Source organism: Sus scrofa, chromosome 15, assembly GCF_054392235.1.
Source record: "Sus scrofa isolate SSC_HxYL_T2T_F1_AM1 chromosome 15, Sscrofa_HxYL_maternal_Yorkshire_Landrace_v2.0, whole genome shotgun sequence".
Lineage (NCBI taxonomy): Eukaryota > Metazoa > Chordata > Mammalia > Artiodactyla > Suidae > Sus > Sus scrofa.
In genome coordinates, this window is record NC_139397.1 from 119,962,801 (window position 1) to 119,989,545 (window position 26,745).

A 26,745-nucleotide genomic window follows, 5' to 3' on the forward strand; every position below is an offset into this window, starting at 1 on the left:
GGCACCGTTCTTGACACTGGGGTGCAGTGAAGAACAGCGTGGACCTGTCCCTGCCCTCACGGACATAGCCAAGCAAACAGAAAATTGAGACACACCTGGAAGTGTTCCCTCCCCTAGTGTTGGTGCATCCACAAAGGCTTCCCGGAAATCGAGAGGTCAGATGTGACCTAAAGTATAAGAAGGAGGAGTTCCCATCGTGGTGCAGTCGGAAATGAACCTGACTAGGAACCATGAGGTTGCAGGTTTGATCCCTGGCCTCGCTGAGTGGGTTAAGGGTCTGGCTTTGCCGTGAGCTGTGGTGTAGGCTGCAGACACGGCTCAGATCCCATGTTGCTGTGGCTGTGGAGTAGGCTGGCGGCCACTGCTCTGATTGGACCCCTAGCCTGGGAACCTCCATATGCTGCAGGTGCAGCACTAAAAAGCGAAAAAAAAAAAAAAAAAAAGTATAATAAGGAAATATCTAGATCAGGGCTTGGCAAACTTTTCCTGTTAAGGTCCCTATAGCCCTCTGACAGTAAGACAGCCAGTAAATACTTTAGGCTTTTCGGGCTCTGTGGTATCTGTCATAACACTTACTCTGCCCCAGAAGTCCAAAAGCAGCTACAGGCAATACAGAAGCAAATGAGCGTGTCTGTGTCCCAATAAAACTTTATTTATGGACCCTGAAATTGGAGTTTCATATAATGTTCAGGGTCACAAATATTCTTTTTTTTTTTTTTTTTTTTTTTTTTTTTGGTCTATCATACACAAACATAAAAGCCATTCTGAGTTCATGGGCCAGATTTGACCCACGGCTGTAGTTCGCTGTCCCCAGATGTAGGTGGAGGGTGCTGCGAAGGTGGAGGTGGGGTTCAGAATTTTCCAGACTGAAGGATGGCTTGGAGGTAGCCGAGAAGATGAACCTATATGGCACCCTGTCAATCCTAAAAAGGAATATGGATTTACCCTGTCAGTTAGGGATAGGTTTCCAGTGGGAGAGTCATTTGTTAAAGAAATATTTCATTGGAGTTCCATCGTGGCACAGTGGAAACAAATCCGAATAGGAACCATGAAGATGCAGGTTCGATCCCTGGCCTCGCTCAGTGGGTTAAGGATCCAGCGTTGCCATGAGCTGTGGTGTAGGTCACAGATGAGGCTCGGATCTGATGTTGCTGTGGCTCTGGCATAGGCCGGTGGCTACAGCTCCAATTAGACCCCTAGCCTGGGAACCTCCATATGCCTCAGGTGTAGCCCTCAAAAGAAAAAAGACAAAAAAAAAAAAAAAAAAAAGTTTTTTTGTGAGTCCCTACGGAAGGGCATGTACTAAAGTAGCCAGGGGGCTCCTTGAGATTGAGTAGCCAGGAAAGGTCGTCTAAGGAGGTGGCCTTTGAGCTGAGATCTGAACTTACAAGACAAGGTTTATGAGGCGCTAGAACCCTTAATTTTTACAATTAACTGCGAGGAGGGATTAACTGATATTCATTTTACGAGTGAGAAAATGGAGATACAGCAAGGTTAAGCAAGTTGCCCAAGGTCACAGAGCTCAGAGATGGCAGGGAGCCAGGATGTCAACCGCTCTGGTTCAAACCCGGCCTCTGGCCTTTATTAGCTACGCGACTTTGGCTAGCGACCTCATCTCAGAGTCCCAAACGCCAGTTACGAGTTCCGTCTTTCTTATATCAAGAAGCTTGTGGAGTTCCCATCGTGGCGCAGTGGTTAACAAATCCAACTAGGAACCATGAGGTTCGGTCCCTGCCCTTGTTCGGTGGGTTAAGGATCCGGCGTTGCCATGAGCTGTGGTGTAGGTTGAAGATGCGGCTCGGATCCCGCGTTGCTGTGGCTCTGGCATAGGCCGGTGGCTACAGCTCTGATTCGACCCCTAGCCTGGGAACCTCCTTATGCCGTGGGAGCGGCCCAAGAAATAGCAAAAAGACAAAAAAAAAAAAAAAAAAAAAAGAAGCTTGTGCCCTCAGAAAATGTGTGTTGAGGGCCTACTATGTGCCAGGCTTGTTCCAGGTGGGAGGAGGGGAGGGAGAGGGGTTTGGGGTTTTAGATGGGGTGGTCAGGGTAAACCGCACTGACCAAGTGACGTTTGAATAGATTCAAAGGAGAAGAGGGAGTTGGCTCTGAGCATTTTGGAAAAAAGTTTCAGCCAAAGGAAGCAGTCGGTGCCATCAAGGAACAACTGCGTGGCTGGAGCAGGACAGGGACATGAAAAGAGGTAGGAGGGAATGTCACAGAGGTAAAGCGGGGGTGTTGGGGAGGGCTTAAGAAAGCTCACTTGTGGGTGTTTTGTTTTGTTTTGCTTTGTTTAGGGCTGCACATTCGGCATAGGGAAGTTCCCAGGCTAGGGGTCGAATCAGAGCGGCAGCTGCCAGCTTACACCACAGCCGCGCCAGATCCGAGCCAAATCTGCGACCCACATGCAGCTCATGGCAATGTGGGATCCTTAACCCACTGAGCAGGGCCAGGGATCAAACCCGCATTCTCATGGATACTAGTCAGGTTCATTACCGCTGAGCCACAATGGGAACTCTTCACTTGGTTTTACTCTAAGGTGCTATCTCAAGCCTCAAGCATCTAGATGGCATCTAGGGTCCCTCAGATTCTGTGACAGAGAGTATGCCACCTGTGCTCATCGCCACCCACTGTGACGGTCAGACTGGCTCCTCTCTGCATGAAGCAGCCAGAGGAGGAGAGAGACTGACCTCGGGGAAAGACGGAGAAGGGCTCGCCATCAGATCCTTCTGGAGAATATCAACTAAGGGGACAGGTCTCTGCAACGTGAGATGGCCAGGGTTACACAGCGCTTCCTAACGCTGGAGGCCTCCCTGCTCTTAGAGACTGAGATGCATTACAAGGGACACATTGGGTTCGGGAATCGTGTGGGAAAGTTTCAAAGGTTTTTTTCAAATTTTTGATATTCTGCAAGACTCGTCTGGTTTAGCTTGATCTTAGGATGATAAGAATATACGAGAGGCTGGGAGTTCCCATTGTGGCACAGTGGAAATGAATCTGACTAGTAACCATGAAGATGCCGGGTTCGATTCCTGGCCTTACTCAGGGGGTTAAGGATCTGGCGTTGCTGTGAGCTGTGGTGTAGTCGCAGACTGGGCTTGGATCCCACGTTACAGTGGTTGTGGTGTAGGCCAGCAGCTGTAGCTCTGATTCAACCCCTAGCCTGGGAACCTCCATATGCCAAGAGTGTGGCCCTAAAAAGAAAAAAAAAAAGAATATACGAGAGGCAGGCCAGCACCCAGGCTGCCTACCAAGAGCCTGATGATGTCCACCCACCCCCAATTCTTGGCTGGCGAGGGTTTGGGGTGAGGATTAGAGGAGAGCAAGGGGAGGAGCGGGGGACAACGCTTCCAAGCGACTGTGGGATGCATGTAACACTCATCCCTCACTTCCACTAGGAATCTAGCTTACTGTGTGTCCAGGCCTTCTGGGGTTTTTCTTTTAGGGATTTGTTCGGTTTTATTTTCTTCTATATCTGTTTCTGAGTTTAGTTCCTTGGCCCTAAATACAGCAGTAATGGCTCAAACCGGGTATGGGGTGTGACTTCGACCACTGGGATTCCTCATGGCCTTGCCCAGGCTCCTCCCATCTCCTGTCGCTCCCCCCCCCCCACCGAGGGCCTCAGAGCATACGCCAGCATAAAGGTGAGCTGTCCCTCATGGACCTGGTCTTGAGACAAATATATTGACAGCTCCTCCTGACGGTCCAACAGAAACAGATACTTCTGTGTGCATCCCACCAAAAAATCTCTTCTGTCCTTTAGGAATCTGAAAGTAGCCAGGTCCCAGGTTTGCCAAGAATCCACAAGTCAAGGAAAAGTCTTGGAGCAAAAAGCATGCTCTGCCACCCGCCCCAACATGCACCATGAGGCACCTGTAAATAAATCCATTGTCTTGTCTGAGCTGTGTGAATTCCTCAGCAGTTAAAAATGTTGGTTTGTTTCTTCCCGATCTTTACAGGCTGGTATAATTGCATTAGATGTAGTTCCTTCATCCCTTCCCTGTTACCCTAAAAGAAGGAGCTCTTTACCTGTTGACGTCTTCCTTTCTTGCATCTCTGAGATCCTCACAGGCCACTGTCCTAAGTTAATCCCCCCACAGAGAACTGTCAAAAAACCAAGTAGTTGGTCCACTTACTGTTCATTTATCCCTTAACACTCCAGGAATGTGCTCATGTAACGGAGGTTTTCTGAAAACACATCTAAGAGACAAAGATAGCTTTTTTTTCCCCCCCTTAAAAAACTTTATTTTTCATGACACAAGTCTTTTCTTTCAACATTCAGGAAGCAAAGGAATTGATTCCTGGGGAGAAAGATGAGTGTTTGAAAACCAGCGGGAAAAGGTTGCCTTATACCTTCTTTGTCTTCTTTCTGGGGCTCGAATGGACCATTTTTCCTTTGTCTTTCCATAGAAAAGGCTCTTGTTGCAAAACACCAGAGACCAGCAGGCCCAGAACTGGATTGTTCAACCCTGAGACGGAAACTCCAGTCTAAACAAAACTCAGCCAAAATCTTTATTAACTTAGCCAAAATCTTTATTAACTTAGCCATGAGCCTCTCCAGCCTCAAGGATCTCAGGATCTATAAGAAGTGGAGGTGCAGCTGCATTCCTCAGCACGAGAGTCAGAGCTACCCGCCACTACGCCTGGTATGATGGGACTAGGCTGTCTAGTGGTTAAAGGCATGGGTGCAGGGTTTCTAGAGCACGTGCCTGGTTTATGAAGCCTGCCTCAAGCTCTTTCTACCTGTGCTAGCTTGGGTAAGTGACTGAATAGCTCTGTGACTCAGGCTCCTCCTTTATAAAGTGAGGATAACAAAAGAAGCTACCTCTTAGGGTGGTTACAAGGATTAAATGAGATAATACATGTAAAGCGATTAAAACAGTGTGATGCATTGAAGCATTATATAAGCATTCAATATTTTTCATTATTATCATTGCACTAATATGCGATAATAGATTTTTTTTAAAAACACTCTTTCCAATGGGCTATACAAATTTTGCTCAGGTCTGGGCAAATCCTTCATTCTTTCTTAGATATTTATATGCACAGAGTGGACCCACGTGCAGAGTTGTTACAAGCCCATCAGCCTATACCAAGATGCTCGCACCCTAAGCACTGGCTGTGAGTGTGTCCTCTTGCTTCCTGCCACTGAGCTGGCAGCCAGCCTCACCCCACATCAAAGTCAGAGAAGAAAGTGATGGAAGGCAAGCTGCACCTTCTCCTTAAGTTGTTGCGGGAGGTGGGCAGCAGTGGTGGCAGGGAGCAGAGATGGCTGGGACTTTGGCAGGAGAAATGAAGTCCCAGGCAAGGAGGGACCAACCAAGCATGAGCCAGAGTCGTACGCTCCTCCTGTCACATCCGATCCCCAGCACACACCCTCACAACACCCCAACACACACACAACACTCCCAATACACACCGCCACGGCACCGCCAGCACTACACAATACCCCAAGGCGCATAGACATGGACGAAGCTGTCCTGGTCTCTATCCCCGTGGCCTCTGCCTTTTCTCTAGGGCAGACCCCCACGGGGAAGCAGGCTTACCTCCACTCTGTGATGTAGGACAAGAGCGGAAGGGGACGGGACAGCCCGCACACACTGCAGTGAATCCGGGCTCGTCTGTGGACGAGCTGTGCCACTTGGCAGGGAAGTTCACCTCTCTGAGCCTCTCTTTCCTCATCTGCAAAACAATCACAATGCCTACATTGGAAGAGTGTTGTTGGGATTAACCTAGATAAGAACTAGAACACACTCAGCACAGGTGCCTGGCACGAGGCCCATTCCCTGTAAGTGGAAATGGCGTGGCTGTCATTCTTCATGGGGCGTCTATTGCCGAGACCGGGGCAGGCGAAGGGGAAGGAGAGACATGGGGAAGGGCTCCAGGTGAACCATCCAGTGAAGGAAAACGCCCCCCACCCCCCGCACCCCAGAAAAAAATCTGCGCCGCCTTTGTGTTCTCAGTAGGTTTCCACAGCATCCCCAGAAACTCACATGTCATGATCTCTACCCTTGGGTGCTTCAAGGAGAGAGCCATTAGCAAATTATTAATTAGCATCATATTATCAACCCCAGACCACGTCTTTGACCAGAAGAATCCTTGCTTTACTGTCCCAACTGCCTGTCAGCAGGAGACACGTGGCTCTGTTTCCCACCAGACCCAATTCCGTTCTCACAGGTGACCATCCTCCACCACCGACCGCCGGGCGGGGCCCCGAATCATCGGCTGAGGACCATCCCAGGCGGGGACATGCCCCCGGCTTCTCCGTCCCATCTTCCTCTCTGACACGGGCGCTTTCCTTTTTCAGGGTTGCAGGTCCCTTTAAGAATCTGGCAAAAAAGGACCGCCTCTTCCTTGCAATGTTGTTCTGGGCCCTCTTAACCCCCTGTTCCAGAAGATGTGAGGCTCCAGCGCCTGCTTCCCATCTTGGCGACTGACTCCCGGCCAAGCTGACTGGAGTTTGGCTGCTCTGAGGAGCAGAGAGTCCTTCCACCTGGCGGCCTGCTTGGAGCCCGCTTGTTAAAGTGAACGGCCCAGTGTGCGCCACGCAGCTCCGCTTAGAGCTTCGGATTCTGGCAAGGAACCCAGCGACGGCCAGGCGGGGCCCACACACCCCCTCTCTTCCTCCAGCTGCAGGATCTTGTGTGTCTGTGCAATTTTCAGACTTGCTAAACTATCCCACATTTCTGAAGAAAAAGGAGGAGGGGGCCGGAGATCACGGGCCAGTTCTCCAATATTCTACAGGAGTACGGGGCCCTTACCAGGTGTCGGGAGAAGGGAAGCCCTCACATCTGCCATAGCCAACGTGGAAGCTGGCAAGAATAACCAACGCCAACCAGGCACCCGGTAGCCATCAGAATCATTTAGCTGAACCCCCTCAACAACCTCTGTGGTGGGAACAGTTATTATCCTCATTTTATAGAAAAAGAAGCAGGAACACTGAGGTAAAATAACTTGCCAAGATCCCAGCATGAAAGGGCTAGAATTTGGCCCCAGGAAGTATAGAACCTTTTTTTTTTTTTTTTTTTTTTTTTTTTGCTTTTTAGGGCTGTATGTGTGGCATATGGAGGTTCCCAGGCTAGGGGTCCAATCAGAGCTATAGCCGCTGGCCTACGCCACAGCCACTGCAACTCAGGATCTGAGCCACAGCTTCGACCTATGCCACAGCTCACGGCAATGCCAGATCCTTAACCCATGGAGCAAGGCCAGGGATCAAGGGGCATCCTCATGGCTACTAGTTGGGTTCATTACCACTGAGCCATGGTTCATTGCCCAGCCCTGAGTCCAAACTGCTCCTGAGTCCAAACTGCTAACCTCTATGTGGTCCCACCTCTGCTATCCTTTTTTTTTTTTTTTTTTTTTTTTTTGTCTTTTTGCTATTTCTTGGGCCGCTCCCTTGGCATATGGAGGTTCCCAGGCTAGGGGTCGAATCAGAGCTGTAGCTGCCGGCCTATGCCAGAGCCACAGCAACGCGGGATCCAAGCCACATCTGCAACCTACACCACAGCTCATGGCAACGCCGGATCCTTAACCCACTGAGCAAGGGCAGGGACCGAACCCGCAACCTCATGGTTCCTATTCGGATTTGTTAACCACTGCGCCACGACGGGAACTCCCACCTCTGCTATCCTTGCCTCATCATTGTTATTGTGTAAGTGGCGAGGGAAAAAACAGAAAAAATAAACTTCCCAGAGTGTTCACCTCTGGCATCCTCTCCAGTGAAATCGCACTCCAAGAGATTTGAATCTAGAGAAATGAAGTAACAGACCTGTGCCCTGATGCCTGTGAATTTAGTCTAGTCTCTCCTGCCTGTGAATTTCAGATGCCCAGAAACAAAATGCATAGACAGAGGTGGAGGGAGTTCCCTGATGGCACAACAGGTTAAGGATCTAGCATAGTCACTGCTATGGCTCAGGTCACAGGTTTGATCCCTGGCCCAGGAACTTCCATATGCTGAGGGTGTGACCCACCCCCAACAAAAAGACCAAAATGAGTGAACAGTTTAGAAGATCTAAATGGAACCGTTGCCTCTTTTTACAGATTTGGAAAATGAGACCCAGAGAAATTAAATCACATCCCTTAGCAGCCCTGTGTTTGGCAGTAGACACTTGGTATGGAGTGCTAGTTCTGCCCCTTCAATATCTCAATGACTCTGGCGAAGTTACTTACAAGCCTCGGTTTTCACATCTGCAAAAGGGGACCATAAGCCCCATCTCCCAGAAAGGATTCAAAGATTCCACCATGATACTGTGGTATGTGCAAGGGCCATAATAAATAATAAAATAATAAAATGTAACCGGTTCTGCCAACAGCGTGTTATGAAACAGTGTATTATTACCTCACCATGCCCCTTTGTTCTTTTCTCTGTTGAAAAAATGAGAAGCAATGGTGGACGGTGGACCTTGGGAATAGCTGTGCTGCCTTCCCACATGTTCTCTTTGAAATTAAGATCCTGGCTTTTCTTTTCCTCAGGATGAGGGACAGCATGGCCTTAACAGCCTCCAGACCTGCATATGCCACCGCTCAGTGGAGGACAAAACCCAAAAGGAGAAGGGGGAAAATACATCTTTTGTTTTTGGAGCTACATAGCCCAAAATGCAGCTAGAAAAGTTCCATAAAGATTTGGCTTTCACCAACACAGAGCGGAAACAAAGCTGACCCCTCCCCTGGCCGTGCCCTCTGACCCCTCTGCCTGGATGACCTCTGCTCTCTCGCCCCCACCCCTGCCCCAGCCTGGCCTCGGAGGCTCCTCAGGGGCTCTGTGCTTTTTTCAGGATGGACAAGGATCCAGTTAGCACCAGCCCATTTCCCAATGGCTGGGGGAGCTTGCTGGTTAATATTCATGAGCAGCGTTTTGTGCCTGCTGCATTTTCTCTTGCAAGGTAGGTTTCAAGGGAGGGATATATTACAGAAATGATCCTCCTGCCACCACCTCTGGAAAGGCAGGGCTTAGGGCTCCAATCATAAACATTTAGCAGGGTGACCCCCTCTTCCTCTGATTGCTCCTCACCCCTCACCCTGTACACATTAAACTCATTCTTTCTGTGTAACAGGGCTATTGTATTTCCTAGGGCTCTGCTCCTTTTGGGTCTGGGTCCATCGAGTCTCCAAAAATGTCCATCAATCCCTCCGGCCACTATAACCCGATGAAGGCAATTCTTTGTTTTCTCTTAAAGTGGCCACCGGCCACAAGTCTAGAGCCGGGAAGTGCACTCAGTTCTTCCTTCAGCTACAGCTCTAGCGATGGAGGAGGAAGCCCCAGGCCCTCAGGAGGAACTCAAGGGCAGTAACAGGTAAGAGGCTGAGCTGATTTTCATTCATTTGGGAAGGGGGGGGGGGTGTTCCTTCTTCCCACAGTCTGTCACAGCAGAGCTGGAAGAGTCTATCAGAAGGAATATTCTAATTGGCAGCAGGGGGAGGGGGTACTGGGCAATAGAAGACTCGGTTCGGAGGCCCATCTTTGAAGTTTTCTCAGCAGTGAAATGCAAGAAAGGAGACTGGCCCTCTCTACCTTGTTGGAAACTGGGGAGGACGAACGGTGATGGTGATTTGGGAGGCGCTTGATGAACGGGCAAGGGTTGGTGTGGCTGCACAGCCCTGGCTTCCAAAACCCTCACACAGTTGCAGTGGTTGTTGCTGACAACATGGCAACAATAAAACAATGACAATGCAGATTCCAAGAAGGATGGGAGCAGAGGTCCAGAACGAGCCCTCCCGGATTATCTCATTTAACACCCGCATTAGCCTAGCAGATTGGGTCCTTTTCTCCTCCTTTACAAGCTAAGAAAACAGGGGTGGCTGGGTTGAGTAACTGGCTCAAGGTCACACGACAGGGCAGTGGTGGAGCCAGATCTGGGGTTTCCTGCATGACCTTGGGCAAGCTACATCGGCTCCCCCAGCCCTTGCTTCCTCATCTGCAAGAAATAAAGGGGCTGCACAGGATGATCTGGAAATTCCTTCAGGCCTAGGAAGACTGGACTGCCACTCCCCACAACTGTCCCAGAGACCACCCTAACAGGCCAAGTCCACATTCCAGCAGGGAAGACCCTTAGCGAATGTCTGGGAGGTGGGCACATTGGTGGCTTCGTCAGTCCACCCACACATGTGTATACACACACACCCACACATACACACACACTCCCTGGTGCCTGTTCCAGAGACCCAGGCTGTGAAGTCTGTGCCCAGTGACAGGAATGCTTCCGAGTGGAGGTGCCACAGGCTGCCGAGCAGGCCAGATGGATACAGCTTTCTCCAGAGGAAATACTCTCCCTGGCACCCAGCCTCTCTGGCTCTGTGAGCAAACCCAGAAGAAAGGCCACCCTGCAGCCCGCTGACAGGCGTGGTAGTGGCAGCCCGCCAGCCCAGTACCCACATCCCTCAATCAGCCCATTCTCCTCGCATCCTCCCTGGGGCACGGCTTGGTTCCCCTCATAGGATCCCACAGAAAGGAAGCAGGGTGAGAGCAGACTGAGACAGCCGGACTCTCCGTCCAGTCTCCCCACAAGGCGATTTCAAAGGCTCCACTCTGTGGGAGTTGCTGGGGACACTCCAAAACCGGAATGGCTTCAGAGCCTCCAGAAAGATTTCCTGTCTCACCTTCACCCCCGCTGCCTCCTCTTCCCAGAATCTGAGATGCGTGTGTTCCGGAAAGCTCCTGCTGACATGTGAGATTACCTTCCGCGCTGTCATAAACATACCAGGAGCCAGAGTCATAGTGCGCTTGGAGGACGCGAACCTGGCCGCCACCCGACTCCCTCGGCACCATCTCCTCTGCGGGAGGCCTCCCAAATGCTTTGCCTCAGTTTCCCCCACACTCATTAATCTTATACCTCGAAGTGTGGACCCTTTGACCAATAAGTCCCCGCTTCCCCCATCCCCCAGCCACTGGTAACTGCCCCTCTACATTTCTCTGAGTTTGTCTTTTTTAGGTTCCACATATGAGTGAGATGGTACAGCATTTGTCTTTCTCTGCCTGCCTTAGCATGATGCCCTCGAGGTCCATCCAAGGTGTTGCAATGGCAGGATTTCCTTCTGAACCTGAATTTTTTTTTCCTTTTTTTTTTAGGGCCGCACCCACTCCATATGGAGGTTCCCAGGCTAGGGGTTGAACTGGAACTACAGCTGCCAGCCTACACTACAGCAACACAGGATCTGTAACCTGCTGAGCGGGGCCAGGGATTGAACCCGAATCTTCATGGATACTAGTCAGATTCATTTTCACTGTGCCACAACGGGAACTCCCTAAACCTGGAATTATTTTAATTTTTTTTTTGTTGTTGTTGTTGTTGTTGTTGCTTTTTAGGGCCGCACTCGCAGCATATGGAGGTTCCCAGGCTAGGGATCTAATCGGAGCTGCAGCTGCTGGCCTACACCACAGCCACATCAATGTCAGATCCGAGCCTCGTCTGCCACCTATACCACAGCTCATGGCAACACCGGATCCTTCACCCACTGAGCAAGGCCAGGGATCAAACCTGCAACCTCATGGTTCCTAGTCAGATTCATTTCCGCTATGCCACAACGGGAACTCCTAAACCTGAATTTTTATAAGATAAAATTTCTTTCTGCTGTACAGTAGAAAATTGACAAAACACTGTAAACCAGCTATGACGGAAAAAATAAAAAATCATTTTTAAAAATTAAATAAAAAATAAACAACTATCTGACCAAAGAAAAAAATTTTTTTTTCTATTTATCAACTCCTGTCTGATGCTGATCGCATCATCTATGGGGTCCTGGCCTGAGTCCCTGGGATTCAGAATAGAAGAGGCCTTACCATGCCTGATCCTTTTTTTTTTTTTTTCCTCCAGCTTCAACAGAGCAACCTGTTCCCTACAACAACTGGTAAATGAACTACATGTGAAAAATGATCCCTGGAGGAGGGGGGAGGACCTGAAACCCAGTGATAAAATTCCAGGGAAATGCTATCTTCATTGACAACCCAAGTGATGGGTTAGTTAGTCAGCCACCGGTAGAGTCAGTGCTTCTTATCAATTTCCTTCTTCTTTCTACATGAAGCAGAATCATCGCTCTAAAGACAAGGGAAAGACAGAGGTTCTAGAAAGTTTTTGCAGGTTCCTTCCAATTACATTTTCTTGCTTCTAGATTTCCCGATTTCTTCCATTAGCCAAGGGCAGGGAAGTGTATTGCCAGGTGGGGCTCAAGGATTTAAAGGCAGTGTTTATCCGAAAAATCTCTGTGGACATGAGGACAATCAGTCTGATAAGCAGGAATAAGCAAATGAGTCACGTGACTGTCTCTGCTTCATTTTTCTCCGCCTATTAAAAAAAGGGGATGCAGAATTCCCTGGTGGTACAGTGGGTTAAGAATTTGGCATCATCTGGTTGCCAAGGGGGAGAGAGAGGGAGTGGGATGAACTGGGAATTAGGGGTTAATAGATGCAGACTATTGCATTTGGAGTGGAAAAGCAATGAGATCCTGCCGTATAGCACAGGGAACTCTATCTGATCACTTGTGATGGAACATGATGGAGGATAATGTGAGAAAAAGAATGTATATACATATGTATAACTGGGCTACTTTGCTATACAGCAGAAATTGACAGAACACTATAAATCAACTATAATGGAAAAAAATTTTTTTAAAGAATGTGGCATTATCACTGCTCTGGGTTGGGTCACTGTTGTGGCATGAGTTCAATCCTGGCCTGGGATGGACATGCATGACATGGGAAAGGCCAAAAAAAGGTAGGGGGTGCTGCTTCTTCAGTTCTTGAGGATGATAGAGAAGCACATGCAATACCAGGACAAGCATTTCGGCAATAAAGATAAAGACCTACTTGAAGATTTCAGGGATGTCTTAAGGCTGTTTTTCTTTGATAAATGAAGGAGAAAAAATTATGGTTTGTGCTCAAATTTGCCTGATCATCCACTGGCCTTTATGTGGATTTGGTAAAAGAAAGTTTTTCTTTACCAGATGCCACCTCTGGGACCCAAGCGGCTTCACAGACCAAACTATGCCCCATGAGGCCACCAGCCTGAACCTCATCTCTATGCAGTCACACTTAGCCCTTCACCACGACTGTGTGGTTTCAGCTATAGTAGCTGGCTTTGAAATGGCTGTGAACTGAGTTTCCAGGCTCAGGGATGGTTCTGTGCAAACTCATCCCAAGTCTTCTCAAGTGTCTTCTTAGAAGCCACAGTCAGCTTTGGCCAGGGGAGGCTGGTCAGGGCCAGAGCCACAAATCTGGAGCCTTGGCAAGAACAAAGCTGACAGAGTCACGTGGGGCGGGAACCTGTGACCTCAGGCACAGCTGGGCTATAATCAATCAGCAGCCATTCCCCAGGATTAAGAGTAACAAATCACAAAATGTACTTAACCACCACTTAAGCTATTAGATAAGGCCACTTGCTCAGCCAGACCTGGGACTACAGCTTCTAAAGAAAAAAAAATTTTTTAATGGATTTTGGCATCTTTTTTTCTTTCTTTCTTTCTTTCTTTCTTTCTTTCTTTCTTTCTTTCTTTCTTTCTCTCTCTCTCTTTCTTTCTTTCTTTTTTTTGTCTTTTGTCCTTTTTAGGGCCACACCCACAGCATATGGAGGTTCCCAGGCTAGGCGTAGAATCGGAGCTGTAGGCGCCAGCCTACGGCATAGTCACAGCCACAGCCACAGCAACACCAGATCCAAGCCGCATCTGTGACCTACACCACAGCTCACAGCAACACCCGATCCTTAACCCACTGAGCAAGGCCAGGGATCGAACCCGCAACCTCCTGGTTCCTGGTCAGATTCATTTCAACTGTGCCACGGTGGGAACTCTGGATTTTGGCATCTTTTGATAAATGTGTTTTCAGAGAGTTTTTTCCTTCTACAATTAAAAGATATCTTTTGTGGTATATATACACAATGGAATACTACTCAGTCATAAAAAAGAACAACATAATGCCATTTGCAGCAACATGGATGGAACTAGAGACTCTCATACTGAGTGAAATAAGTCAGAAAGAGAAAGACAAATACCATATGATATCACTTATAACTGGAATCTGATATACAGCACAAATGAATGTTTCCACAGAAAAGAAAATCATAGACTTGGAGAATATACTTGCGGCTGCCCTGTGGTGGGGAGAGGGAGGGAATGGGAGAGATTGGGAGCTTAGGGTTAACAGATGCAAACTATTGCTCCTGGAATGGATTTACAATGAGATCCTACTGTGTAGCACTGAGAACTATGTCTACATACTTGCATGGCAACACAACAATGGGAGGAAAAAATATGTATACATGTATGTGTAACTTGGTCCCCATGCTGTACAGTGGGGAAAAGATAAATAAATAAAATATAAAAAATAATAATAATAAAATAAAATAAAAAATACCTTTGGTTGCATACATTAAAAATCCAAGACTAATGCCCAACCTATTAGAAGGGGAGCAATAAACAGTTAATTTATAAGTACATTTATTCACTCAATAGCTATTTACTGAGCACCTACTGTGTATCGGGCATTTATCTAGGCTTTGAGGGACACTATTATGAATGACACAGATAAAAGCTTCTAACATAAGATAGCAGTAAATGAAAAAATACATAATATCAGATAGGAAAGTGTGCTATGATGACAAATTAGATAAGGTAAAGTAGAGAGAAATGTGGCTACTATCTTAGGGTCATGAGGGCAACTCTGAAATGTCTGAGTGAAGACTTGAACGTTGTGAGGGAGGAAACTGCAAATGTATCTGAGAAAGAGTCTTCCACAAGGAAGGAACAGCATGGGCAAAGGCCCTGAGGCAGGAAGGTGCTTGGTATATCTGAGGAAGAGCAAAGAGGTCCAATGGCTGGAGTGAAGAAAGAGAGGGAGTGATGAGTAAAGGGAGATGACCTTGGACAGGGGTCAGAGGCCAGAACAGCCTGGGTTTTGAAGCCGTGGGGTCTATAATGAGAGAGGGAGGAAACCACGGGAGGGCTTTGAACAGGAGTGTGATTCTACGCTATGGGGAATAAATGCAGGGGAGTAAGAATGGCAGGTGGGAGACCATGGCAAAGTCCAGGTGACAGATAATGGTGGCAAGGCGGAAGCAGTGGAGGGTAAGAAGTGGCTACACACTGGGGAGTTCCCATTGTGGCTCAGCAGTTAACAAACCTGACTAGTATCCATGAGGGAGCAGGTTCAATCCCTGGCCTCGCTCAGTGGGTTAAGTAAGGATCCAGTGGTGCCGTGAACTGTGGTGTAGGTAGCAGACGTGGCTCGGATCCTTCATTTTTATGGCTGTGGTAGAGGCCGGCAGCTACGGCTCCAATTGGACCCCCAGCCTGGGAACCTCCATATGCCCCTGGTTCAGCCATAATAAAAAAGCCCAAAAAAAAAAAAAAAAAGAAGAAGTGGCTACAAACTGGATATCCTCTTAAGGTAGAGCCAACAGGATGTGCCAATAGATTGAAATGAATGAATCAAAACTACTTTTTAAAAAAAATTCTCTCAACAAATAAGTCAACCTGGCCTCTTTGAGCTGAGAGAAATTTCCACAGGGGCTTTTTATTTTTATATTCACTTTTCTTTCTTTTTAAAAAATTCCTATTCAAATTATGTAAACCTATGGCTAGCTAGCTAGATAGGGATAGATAAAAACTAGTTCATTCACGAGTTCCCACTGTGGCACAGAGGAACCAAATCTGAGTAGCATCCATAAGGATTTGAGTTCAATGCCAGGCCTCACCCAGTGGGTCGGGGAATTGGCACTGCCATGAGTTGTGGTGTAGGTCACAGATGCGGCTCAGATCCTGAATTGCTGTGGCTGTGATGCAGGCTGGCAGCTGTAGCTCCGATTCAACCCCCAGCCTGGGAACTTTGATAGGCCATGAGTGTGGCCTTAAAAAGTAAAAAAAAAAAAAAGAGTTCCCTTGTGGCACAGTGGTTAACGAATCCGACTAGGAACCATGAGGTTGCGGGTTCAGTCCCTGGCCTTGCTCAGTGAGTTAAGGATCCAGCGTTGCCATGAGCTGTAGTGTAGGTCACAGACACGGCTCAGATCCCGGGTTGCTGTGGCTCTGGTGTAGGCCAGCGGCTACAGCTCCGATTGGACCCCTAGCCTGGGAACCTCCATATGCCTCGGGAGCGGCCCTAGAAATGGCAAAAAGACAAAAAAAAAAAAAAAAAGTTCACCCATTTCTCCCACCTTGTCACCCCTCCCCCCACCCTGCCTCTTCACTTTTTAAATTTTTATAGTTTGTCACTGATGGGCTATTAGATTTACTGTGACATAAGTGGAGTTTAGTTATATATTCACATCAAACTCCCCTTGGCCATGTTTCTCAGGTGCCAGGCCCAAGAGGTTGGCACCACACAAAGTCATTCTTTAGAAATTCCACTTCTTTTTTTTTTTTTTTTTTTTTTTTTTTGGCTTTTTGCCTTTTCTAGGGCCACTCCCATGGCACATGGAGGTTCCCAGGCTAGGGGTCGAATCGGAGCTGTAGCTGCCAGCCTACGCCAGAGCCACAGCAACACCAGATCTGAGCTGCATCTGTGACCTTCACCACAGCTCACGGCAACGCCGGATCCTTAACCCACTGAGCAAGGCCAGGGATCAAACCTGCAACCTCACGGTTCCTAGTCGGATTCGTTAACCACTGCACCACGACAGGAACTCCTAGAAATTCCACTTGTGATTTGCTTATGCTGTATGTTTCCTTGAGATATGTAGGCCTAGAAATATCTAACTTGTCTAGACAGCATATTGTTAACTTTGAAGACAGCAATGAAAAGTATTGAAGGAGATTGTGGAACCAAGGCCATGTAATTTTTCCAGCAATAAAAACTATGGGAGAAGTTCCCTTGTGGCACAGCAGGTTAAGAACCTGGCATTGTCACTGTAGGGACTCGGGTTGCTGCTGTGTCATGGGTTTGATCCCTGACCTGGGAACATCTGCGTGCTGCAGGCATGGCCGAAAAAAAAAAACAAAAAAACAAAAAAACTATGGGGAAGTACTTGTTTTTAAGAAGAAAACACTTTAACAGTCTAGACACATAAAGGGGAAATGCACAACATTTCAGAATCTGGGCAAAACAAGCAAAAATTAAATAAAACCCCAAAAAGCCACATCACATGATTACTGATGTCACTGTGAATTACCCTCTTTGACATTTCCACCCACAGCATCGCGACAGACAAATTACATGCCTCAGGTCACACTCCAGGCTGAAGCCAGATCTTTTTCCCTCTTTTTCCTAAATGAGACACTACTGGGCAACAGGGATCTAAAGGAAACTTAAAGATAAACATAACTCAGGGGGAGCACAGATATGCCATTTTTTGGTTTTAATACAACATGCTTCATCTTGCACTTTGTATGAAGTGTGCTTGGATCAGAATATCAGGGATTATAAAAAGATCAGATTTTTCCCTGCCTAGAATCACGGAATGACAGATCTATAAGAACAGTGAGATTATCTGGTCCCAATTTAAGGTATCTGACAACAGGAATGTCAGGCCAGAAGGAAGCCTGGGCTGGTGCCTACTGGTTCAGTATCAGCCCTGATCTGGAGCCTGACACCCAGGGAGGTGTCGTGACCAGATGTTGTTACAAGTCTTGGGATATGCGGGGGACGGGCTGAAAGGAGATCCTCTAGGCAGTGCTTATGAAAGCGCAGAATGACTCCATCAGAGGCTGTTTGCTCTGTAATGTGGGCTTATGGCACTCACAACCCCTAAGTCCAGTGACAAAACCGGCTCCAGGGTGTTACAAAGAACAGGAGTCCCAAAAGAGGAGGAACTGTGATCCCATTGGGGATATGGGAAGATTTGTGGACTGGCTGGGGTTTGAATCAAAAAAATTTTTAAAGGGGGAAGCAGATGAATAGATAGAAGAGAGAAGACTTTCAAGTGGACATGAAGACCTGAGGATGGCAACCCTCATATGTGCGAGAGATGGAAAGCCTTTGCTCATTCATTCCTTTCTTCATCCGGTCAATGAACATGAATTGAACACCTACCGTGTGCCGCACACAGCAGGAGGCGCTGGGGCTGCAACAGTGCACAAGGGTGTGAAGCCTCATGTGTCCATGACAAAGAGACGTGTCACCACAGGGAAAGCTGGCACAGAGTGTTGTGGGCATGCACAAGGGCTCCCCACCTCCCGACCCCCAAAACCTGGGGGAAGGGACCTGGGAGAAGACTGTGAGATAAGCAAGGTGAGAGAGAGGGAGGGTCTAGCCGAGGGAGGAATATGTGTAAAGATCCAAGTGAGATGAAAGAGCAGGTCAAGGTGGTTGAAGGTCTTGAAGCCAGATGACAGTTCAGAGTAGATGAGGCAGGTCATAGGAAACCACTGTGGCCCTAAACCGAGTCAGACATCCTGAACACAGTGTAACTATTACACAGAGTAAGAGGAGGATTGCCTTTAGGCTACCATCTTGCCAACCAGGTGGTGGAATCTTTTTTTTTATTTTTTTTATTTTTTTTGTCTTTTGTCTTTTTTTTGTTGTTGTTGTTGTTGCTATTTCTTGGGCCGCTCCCGAGGCATATGGAGGTTCCCAGGCTAGGGGTCGAATCGGAGCTGTAGCCACCGGCCTACGCCAGAGGCACAGCAACGCAGGATCCGAGCCGCGTCTGCAACCTACACCACAGCTCACGGCAACTCCGGATTGTTAACCCACTGAGCAAGGGCAGGGACCGAACCTGCAACCTCATGGTTCCTAGTCGGATTCGTTAACCACTGCGCCACGACGGGAACTCCCGAATCTTTTTTTTTTTAAGACCATGTCGGGCATGCAGAAATTCCGGGGGCCAAGGATCCAACGCAAATGGAGCACTGCAGTGACAATGGCAAGTCCTTAACCCACTGAGCCACCAGGGAACTCCAGAGCTAGGATTTCTGACCTCAGGATATGAAGTCCAAGTGGAATGAGCCTTGAAAGTAGAGAAATAAACTGCCTAGCAAGGCAGCAAGAAGTGCTCATGGTCAGAAGGAAGGCGGGTGACATAAAGATGGGAGCTGAGGGAGCCAGAGAAGGACGAGGCATGGATAGCAATGGCAGAACAGTATTTCAGCAAGAGTGCTGGCACCAAAAGCCAGAATGCTCTGCCAAAAAATCCAGGAAGCTAGAGAAGGCCAAGTGTCAGCAGAGGTGTGGGGATTTAGGGGCCCTCATACATGCTGATGGGAGCATGGGCTGTTGCAGCAACTCTGTAATCTGGCACATTTGATGAAATTAAGCATAGGCAGACCTCATAACCCAGCAAATCCACTCGTGGGTACAAACCCCAAATACATTTTCTAATGTTGAATGCTGACTGCAGCACTGTTCATGGCGATGGGCAATTGGAAGCAATCAGAGTATCCATACTGGGAGGGTAGATGGGAATGGTAAACACACACAGTGGAATATCATGTAACACTTGAAAACTTGGTGTTAAGTAAAAAAGAAAATAAAAGACAACATGAAATGTGTAGTAATACAATTTACATAAACCCAAACTAGAGTTTCAGAAAATTTAACACTGGAATTGGTCTAACTCCTTCTAATCAGCACTCCTGATACCCCTTTTCTGCATTAGTTTTCCCATAGCACTTACCACCCCTCTAACATTCTGATAATTGTCTTATTTTTATGCTTATAGATTATTGGTTTTCATCCCTTGTTAGCATATACATTCCATGAGGGCAAGGGATCTCTGATGGTTTTGTTCATTGATGCATCCCCAAATGCCTGGCACATAGTAGATACCCAGCAAATACTTGTTTGAGTGAGTCAATCAATAAGACAATGACATATATTTTACAAGAATGCATACAACCCTAAGATCCACTTGAAGCAAACGAGAAGAGTGCATAAATAAGAGCCTGTCCAAGAGGGGTATGTGGGAGGAGATGGAGGCTGAAGGGGCCAGGCTGCACAGAACATCCTGCACTAAGAAGCATGGCCCTGGTTTCACAGTTCCCATCTCTCCTACCTCCCAGTGGCTGATCTGGACCTGCCATCAGCCATGGCCTGACATTTCCAAGACACCTTGAAAACATAAGCCTGATGACGCTTCAGGTCGTTGTCCAGGGAGACCAGAAGTCTGAAGGATTCCAGGTGAATGGCTTGCTCCAAACCCTTTTTAGGAAAGGCATTAACTGGAGGCGTCTGCCCTGGGGTCCGCTCGCTCAGGCCCCTTAGAAGTTTGGCCAGTTTTTGGATTTGGAATTCCCAACTGGTTCATATGCATTAGCAGGTTTAAAACAAAACAAAGACTGTATTCATGCTAGAAGGTACCTTACAAGTCATAAGTTTCCTCACCAGTCGCATGAGAACTATGGGGAAGCTTTGGAAACACAAATTCTCAAGCCTAATCCCCATGGAGATTTGGATTCAAAAGATCTTAGGGGGGCCAGGAATGTGTTTGGTTTTGTTTTCGCTCCTCAGGGGATCGTGACCCATCCAGGACCAGAGCCCTGGCACCGGGCAGTCAGAATCCCAGTCTGTCCCCAGCAGCCAACCTGGCTCTCCCCAGGAAGGCAAGAAACCCCAGCTTGTCCTCCATTCCCCCTTCCCCCCTGCTCAAGGGGGCTTCAAGAGAGAAGCAGGAGGAACTCTGGGTGGAGGTGGACAGATAATTGGCCAAAACACCCCCTCAGCCGGGCTCCAGTATCAGCATTCCAGGCCCACCCACCTGGGCCCTTGGTCACCAGGAGACCTCACGTGTACACACAGGCCCTAACCTGCCCTGACTCCAGATCCTGCACTTCCCAAGCAGCTCTCTCAGCCTGCTTTGAACAAAGGCGATTGTTCTCCCAGGCCCGTACTGCCAGGAGATGTCTACCCATCCTCTTCCTCTCTTCCCATCCCTCCCAACCCTGCTCCTGCCTTTACTCCCTGGGAGGGAAGGTATTCTGCATAGGACTGCTCCTGGATCCCTTTTTCCTCTCCAACTTGAAAGTCCCGGGCTGTTGGCCTGTGGTTACTCCCGGCACAAATCCCCTCCCCCAGGTGAACACCCTCCAGCAGGTCGCAGGGATGCGTTCCGCACCGGAGAGTGAGGTGCCAGCAGATGAGGGATTTTTTTTAAATACCCATTTGGGGTTGCAGACCTTCCTGTGGGAATCCGCCGCTCTTATTTTAAGGATAGATGGTGCCTGTCCCTGCCCCCACCTGATGAAGCCGTAAATTGTAACAAGAGAATCTGGCTAAACGAGTTTCCGATCCCAACGTTATCTTGTGGACAAAGAACGCTTTGAATACGGTTTCTGTGTTTGGCTTCTCGTGATGGAGTGGAAAGTGATGTTTTCACTGTTGCTGGAATTCTTCTCCCCCCCCTCAGCAGGGTCGGAGGGGTGGTCACAGTGGAGGCAGCCTTGGGCCTTGGGGGCCGGGGGGAGGCCACGTGGCCCTGGAGAGCTGTGGCCGGACCATTCCCTGCTAATTAACACATGGACAGTGATGATATTTCTCTCGGGGAAGCTGCTGCTGATAAGATGGTCCGTCCCTTTTGGCCACCACGCCATATCGATAGGCAGAGAGCCCCTTTCTCAAAGAGCCTGTGACCCAAACATGCTTGGGGCGGGTGATGGATAGAAAGCTCCCGTGTTAAAAGGATTCCAAATCTAAACAGAATGTGTCTGGTTACTGACAAAATTAAATTACCCTCCGCTGGAGGAACTTCCAATGAAAACAAAGTTATGGTTACAGATAAAACAGAAACTTGGGCATAAATTCTTACAGGTTTCTAAGAGCAAGCGTGATTGTTCAAAGGACGGGCTTCATTTTATTTTCGGTTTGTCCCACTTGGATATACTTCATAAATGAGAAGGTACAAAAAACTTTTTTTTTTTTTTTTGTAGTATTTAAAAGGTCAAAAGTCCAATAGACTCTGGTTGAAAGCACCTGGAGGCCCAGATTTTCTGAACCCTCTTCTCTGGGCTGCTCTGGGAAGTATCTCTTTTTCTGCCTAGAAACACAATAACCAGGCTGCCTGGGAGAGAAAGAAAATGCAGGCATGTTTCCTGTTCCGAAGCTTCTCTTTCTCAGGGAAAGATTGCATTCAAGACCCTGCCTTCGTGGTCCTTTCTCGTCTGATTTTCTCCTTACCTTGCCTTCTTCCAGAAATGAGGCTGGTGTAGCAAAACAGGAAGCAGTCCATAGGGATTTCAGTTTTCCAACTGGCCAGGAAGAGAGCCATTCTAGTCAATTATTGCCTGTTCATTCGATGGGTCTTTGTTGAGTTTCTGCCTCAGGCCACCACAATGCTGGGCTCTGAGAAGGATGCAGGAGTCTTCAAGGGAACTCGGGTTTGTCAAGTACATCCCCATTTAGGATATGCTGCCACCTGCCATAACTCAGATGGATTCCAGGGGAGAGGGAAAAATGGCCTCTGGATTTAAACTGCTTAGAGCCTGGCGAGGGGTGGTCAGGTTGCAGAGAAGAAACCCCCCGAGAATGAAGCAAGGCCTTGCTTAATCCAGGCCGAAGCTGTGAGAGACATATCGAAAGTGTTGCAGCCCAGAGGAGAAAGATCAGTAAGACCCCCGCTCCAGGTGCTCTCAACCAAAGAGTCTAGAATTTCCCATTCTGTGGGTTTGGTTTGTTAAGTGTTTCGGCTGGAATGATGTCTTTCTCAGAGACCCAAACCTCAACCACAACGCCCCTCTCTTTCCTTTGAAGCTGGTTTCCAATCTCTTCCCGAACAGAGAAACTTTATCTCCTACATCCTCTGCTCTCTGCTGGGTTACATCCATGGACGTGGGGCCGGCGGGTCCACGTCCAGCTGGACTTGGCCATGGCCCTGTGCTGAAGAGAAAGATGTCATTGACACAGGTTTCTGTCTGGGAGAAATGTGCTCCTATTTTGCTTTTGATGAATGTGCTAAGACGTTGCATGGGGAAAGGCGCCCTCCCCTCCCCTCCATCTGTGGAACCCACCAGGCCGGGTGGGTTCTCAGCAGAGCAGCCGAAACACGGGAGCGTTCCCGGGCTGGCAGGGCTGCACGGCTGTGAGGAGATGACTCTTCCATCACACTGTCATCGCGTAGCCGAAAACACCCTGAGCAGCCCAGCTGCGGCACCACTGGCGGCAGAGAGCTGACGGAGGAGGCCAGAGCATCCAGCCAAACCCTCCAGGCCTTCACAGACTCCCTCTGATGTGTGCAGTCGGAGGTAGGTGCCTCACTAGCCGTGAGACCACTGACCCATCCCTGCGCCGGGACGGGTACTCGGTCGCCACAATGAACGGTCCTGTGAGGACTTTGCTGTGCCGTGAGTTACCATCATCACCATTTACTACCACGGCTACCAAAGCCTCCCATCCCTTGATACACTCCAAGACAGTCCCCCCAGGCCCCATGTCAACCTGACTGCCATTTCTTAGCCCCCTCCTGTGGAGAAACTGTGGAGCCCTGACTGTTGGTATGGCAGTGGCTTTGACATTCAATTCGGAACAAGTTTAATGGGCTTCTGGTATCTCCGGGCATCTCCCAGGTGTCCGCCAGTGAGGATACACCTGCAAATGAACCTGGCCTTCGAAGTTTATCAGAGGAACATCCAGGACAGTGCCAGTCATTTATTCTCCAGTCTTCCTGAAAAATTCCCAGATGCCCTCTTCCCATGTGTTTGGCTCCTCCCTCACCTCCACCCTGAGAAATAGCCATCAGGGTTGGCTAGAGTATTAGAAAACAAGAATACGGAAGAGTGGGTTTCAAGTCAGACCTGGGTGCAAACTGCAGCTCTCCTTCTTCCTTATTACGAAACGTGAAGCTACTTAACATCCCTGAGCTCAGTTTCCCCACTTGCAAAAATGGTGACCATCAGCCGAATCGGCGCTCAAGGGCAGGTGGCCAGTGTTGGTGCCAGACCCGTGGTGATAGACCCCGTCAAACGGCAGCTGCTGTTGTGCTGGTTACATAGTATTATATGTATTAGTATTACTATTACATATAATAATAGTATTACTATTATTATTGCCACAACTGTGTTATTAACAGGTTTGTGCTTAGTGAGAGAGAAGAGCTTTTTTTTGTCTTTTTTTTTTTAGGGCCCACGGGTGGCAGTGGTCAGTGAGCAAAAATGTAGGAAAACTGATATGATGACTTGGGTTTTATTGTACATAAAGGACTTTCATTCTTTAAGATAATCTCTAGTTTTGGCTTATGAGGCCAAGAAGACAAACTAGATATATATCCTACAAGCATAAAAAAATTTCCTTCGGCCAACACAATAACCTTAAAGTGGTTTTCATGACATTCATTTTCAGGTGATAAGGAGTGAGAGGGGATGGGAAGTGATTTGCAAAATTTTTTTTTTTTTTTTTTTTTTTTGTCTTTTTGCTATTTCTTGGGCCGCTCCCGCGGCGTATGGAGGTTCCCAGGCTAGGGGCTGAATCGGAGCTGTAGCCACCGGCCTACGCCAGAGCCACAGCAACACGGGATCCAAGCCACGTCTGCAACCTACACCACAGCTCACGGCAACGCCGGATCCTTAACCCACTGAGCAAGGGCAGGGACCGAACCCGCAACATCTCATGGTTCCTAGTCTGATTCGTTAACCACTGCGCCACGACGGGAACTCCTGCAATTTTTTTTTTTTTGTCTTTTCAGGGTCACACCCGCGGCATATGGAGGTTCCCAGGCTAGGGATCTAATTGGAGCTGTAGCCTCCGGCCTACGCCAGAGCCACAGCAACTTGGGATCCAAGCTGCATCTGTGACCTACACCACAGCTCGCGGCAATGCAGGATCCTTAACCCACTGAACGAGGCCAGGGATCGAACCCACAACCCCATGGTTCCTAGTCGGATTTGTTTCTGCTGCACCATGACAGGAACTCCAGAAGAGCCTTTACTGACAAGTAATATAGGGAAAGCTTGGGAGAACATCCCAAAAGGAAGTGCGTATCTAAGACCCCAGTGGGGACATATCCCATAGAACCAATTTGGGTTTTTCATTGGAGGAGGCATTTTTTTTCAGCCGCAAAAGCCAATGTACTATCTTTCTGAAAGAAAAAAACCTAATTGAGCTGTTTTTTGGTTTTTGTTTTTTTTTTACTTACATGTGATCTTCTGTTGATTCTTCCACCCCCGGGGATCCATTGTCTTCAAAAAAATTAAGAAGTTCTCCGCCAAATCTGTCAAGAAAGACAAATGAAGGATGCTGGCCTGGAGTCCTACTCTGAGGTATCCAGAAGGAGGAAGGGAAGCACCACAAACACTTTTCCCTACTTTTCTTTTAAAAGGTTGGTAGATCATGATTTTAAAAATCATCATTTAAAAATGCTTCATACATGAACAAATGCTGTTTGGATTTCTGTCTTTCCCCTTCCTATTTGTTTATTTTGGGCGGAGGGGTATGCCAATGGCATGCAGAAGTTCTGAGGCCAGGGATCAAACCACAGCAGTGACAATGCCAGGTCCTAACCCACTGAACCACCAGGGAACTCCTGTCTTTCCCCTTTTTAGCTTGGGGCAGTCAGACAGTACTACAAGAGAGAATTACCATTTGATGTCTCTTTTCTTTACCACCTTAGACAATGGAGAAAATAAACAACTTTCTGAATTCATCCACTCAGTCCACTCAGACCCTATTCACTGTTTATAGCTGAACTTGCAGTGGTCAGTAAGCAAAAATGTAGAAAAACTTATATGATGACTTGGGTTTTATTGTACATAAAGGACTTTCATTCTTTAAGATAATCTCTAGTTTTGGCTTATAAGGCCAAGAAGATAAACTAGACATATATTGTACAAGCATAAAAAAAATTGCCTTCAGCCAGTGCAATAACCTTAAAGTAGTTTTCATGACATTCATTTTCAGGTTTCATTTTGAGCCCAATTCGCAATTTGACTACAGTTTCCCTATTTTTATTACCAATACACTGAATATATATATATAATTTCTCACTGTTTAAATCAAAGGGAAAAGTTTCATCTAGGATTATTTATTTTCACTCTTTAATTTTAATTCGTGTGCCTCTGGAGAATGTATCTTTTGTATGATTCCAGTTCTAAAAGCCAAAAGAAAACAGAAGATGAGATGCTATTGGTTAGTTCCTTTAAAAGGTTGTTTGGAGGGGCCTCTCTTGAACTTTTTTTTCTGTAAGTCATATATCAAGTCTTTGATCTTGACAGCCCTGAAATACTACCTTACAATTACATCATAACTATAAAATGACTTTTGTTGGCTAGTGGAATGACTTTTCAAAACGTTTCCACCAAATACACAAATATTACAGTGAAAGGATGTCAGAGTATTTCAAATGATTAGTGATGGTATTAAAATTCCCAGTATTGCTATATATTGTACCCCTAAGAAATTTAGAATATTTATGGCAAGGCTTTCATCTAAGCAGTCTGACTGGGTTTTTGGTTTGGGGGTTTTTTTCTTTCTTAAAGTGATTGGTAATTTCTTCTTTTAGTCTTTTTCACATTTTTTGCTCTTTCTAAAAGCCATTTGAACCATTGATTTTTCTCAGTGAAGAAAAATAATTTATATTCAGACAAGAGTTAGCAGAGCAACTGAATCAAATAATACCTACTAACATCTCAAATATTTATTGATTCAATAAATATTTACTGTAGAGCCATAACATATCATATGATACAAATTCAACTATGTGCACTTGGCCTGTCTCTCCCCCATCAAAAGAAAGAGAAAGAAATAACACTTTGAATAGTGTAGACATTCCAACCACCCACTCACTCGAGGACAGGCCCCAGAATCAGCGAGATGAGGAGACGGACCTGATGTTGGCTCAGCTGGTTCTACTTCCCTTGCACCTCTTAGAGGTGGGGCTGAATGTAAGGCTAGTTTTGAAAGAAAAG

The 26,745-nt window shown here is 47.4% G+C and overlaps 1 long non-coding RNA gene across 2 annotated transcripts; it reads right to left on the reverse strand.

Annotated features, from left to right (window-relative positions):
- Nucleotides 1–630: 630 nt before the first annotated feature.
- Nucleotides 631–25,054, reverse strand: LOC110256975 (uncharacterized). Of its 2 annotated transcripts, none has more exons than XR_014828947.1 (3): nucleotides 24,978–25,054; nucleotides 3,035–5,679; nucleotides 631–1,074 (listed from the first exon to the last, which is right to left on the reverse strand). It is a non-coding gene; the product is annotated as an uncharacterized LOC110256975 (long non-coding RNA). The 2 variants fall into 2 exon arrangements; XR_014828946.1 differs by having other exon boundaries at nucleotides 631–1,176; nucleotides 2,365–5,679.
- Nucleotides 25,055–26,745: the final 1,691 nt, after the last annotated feature.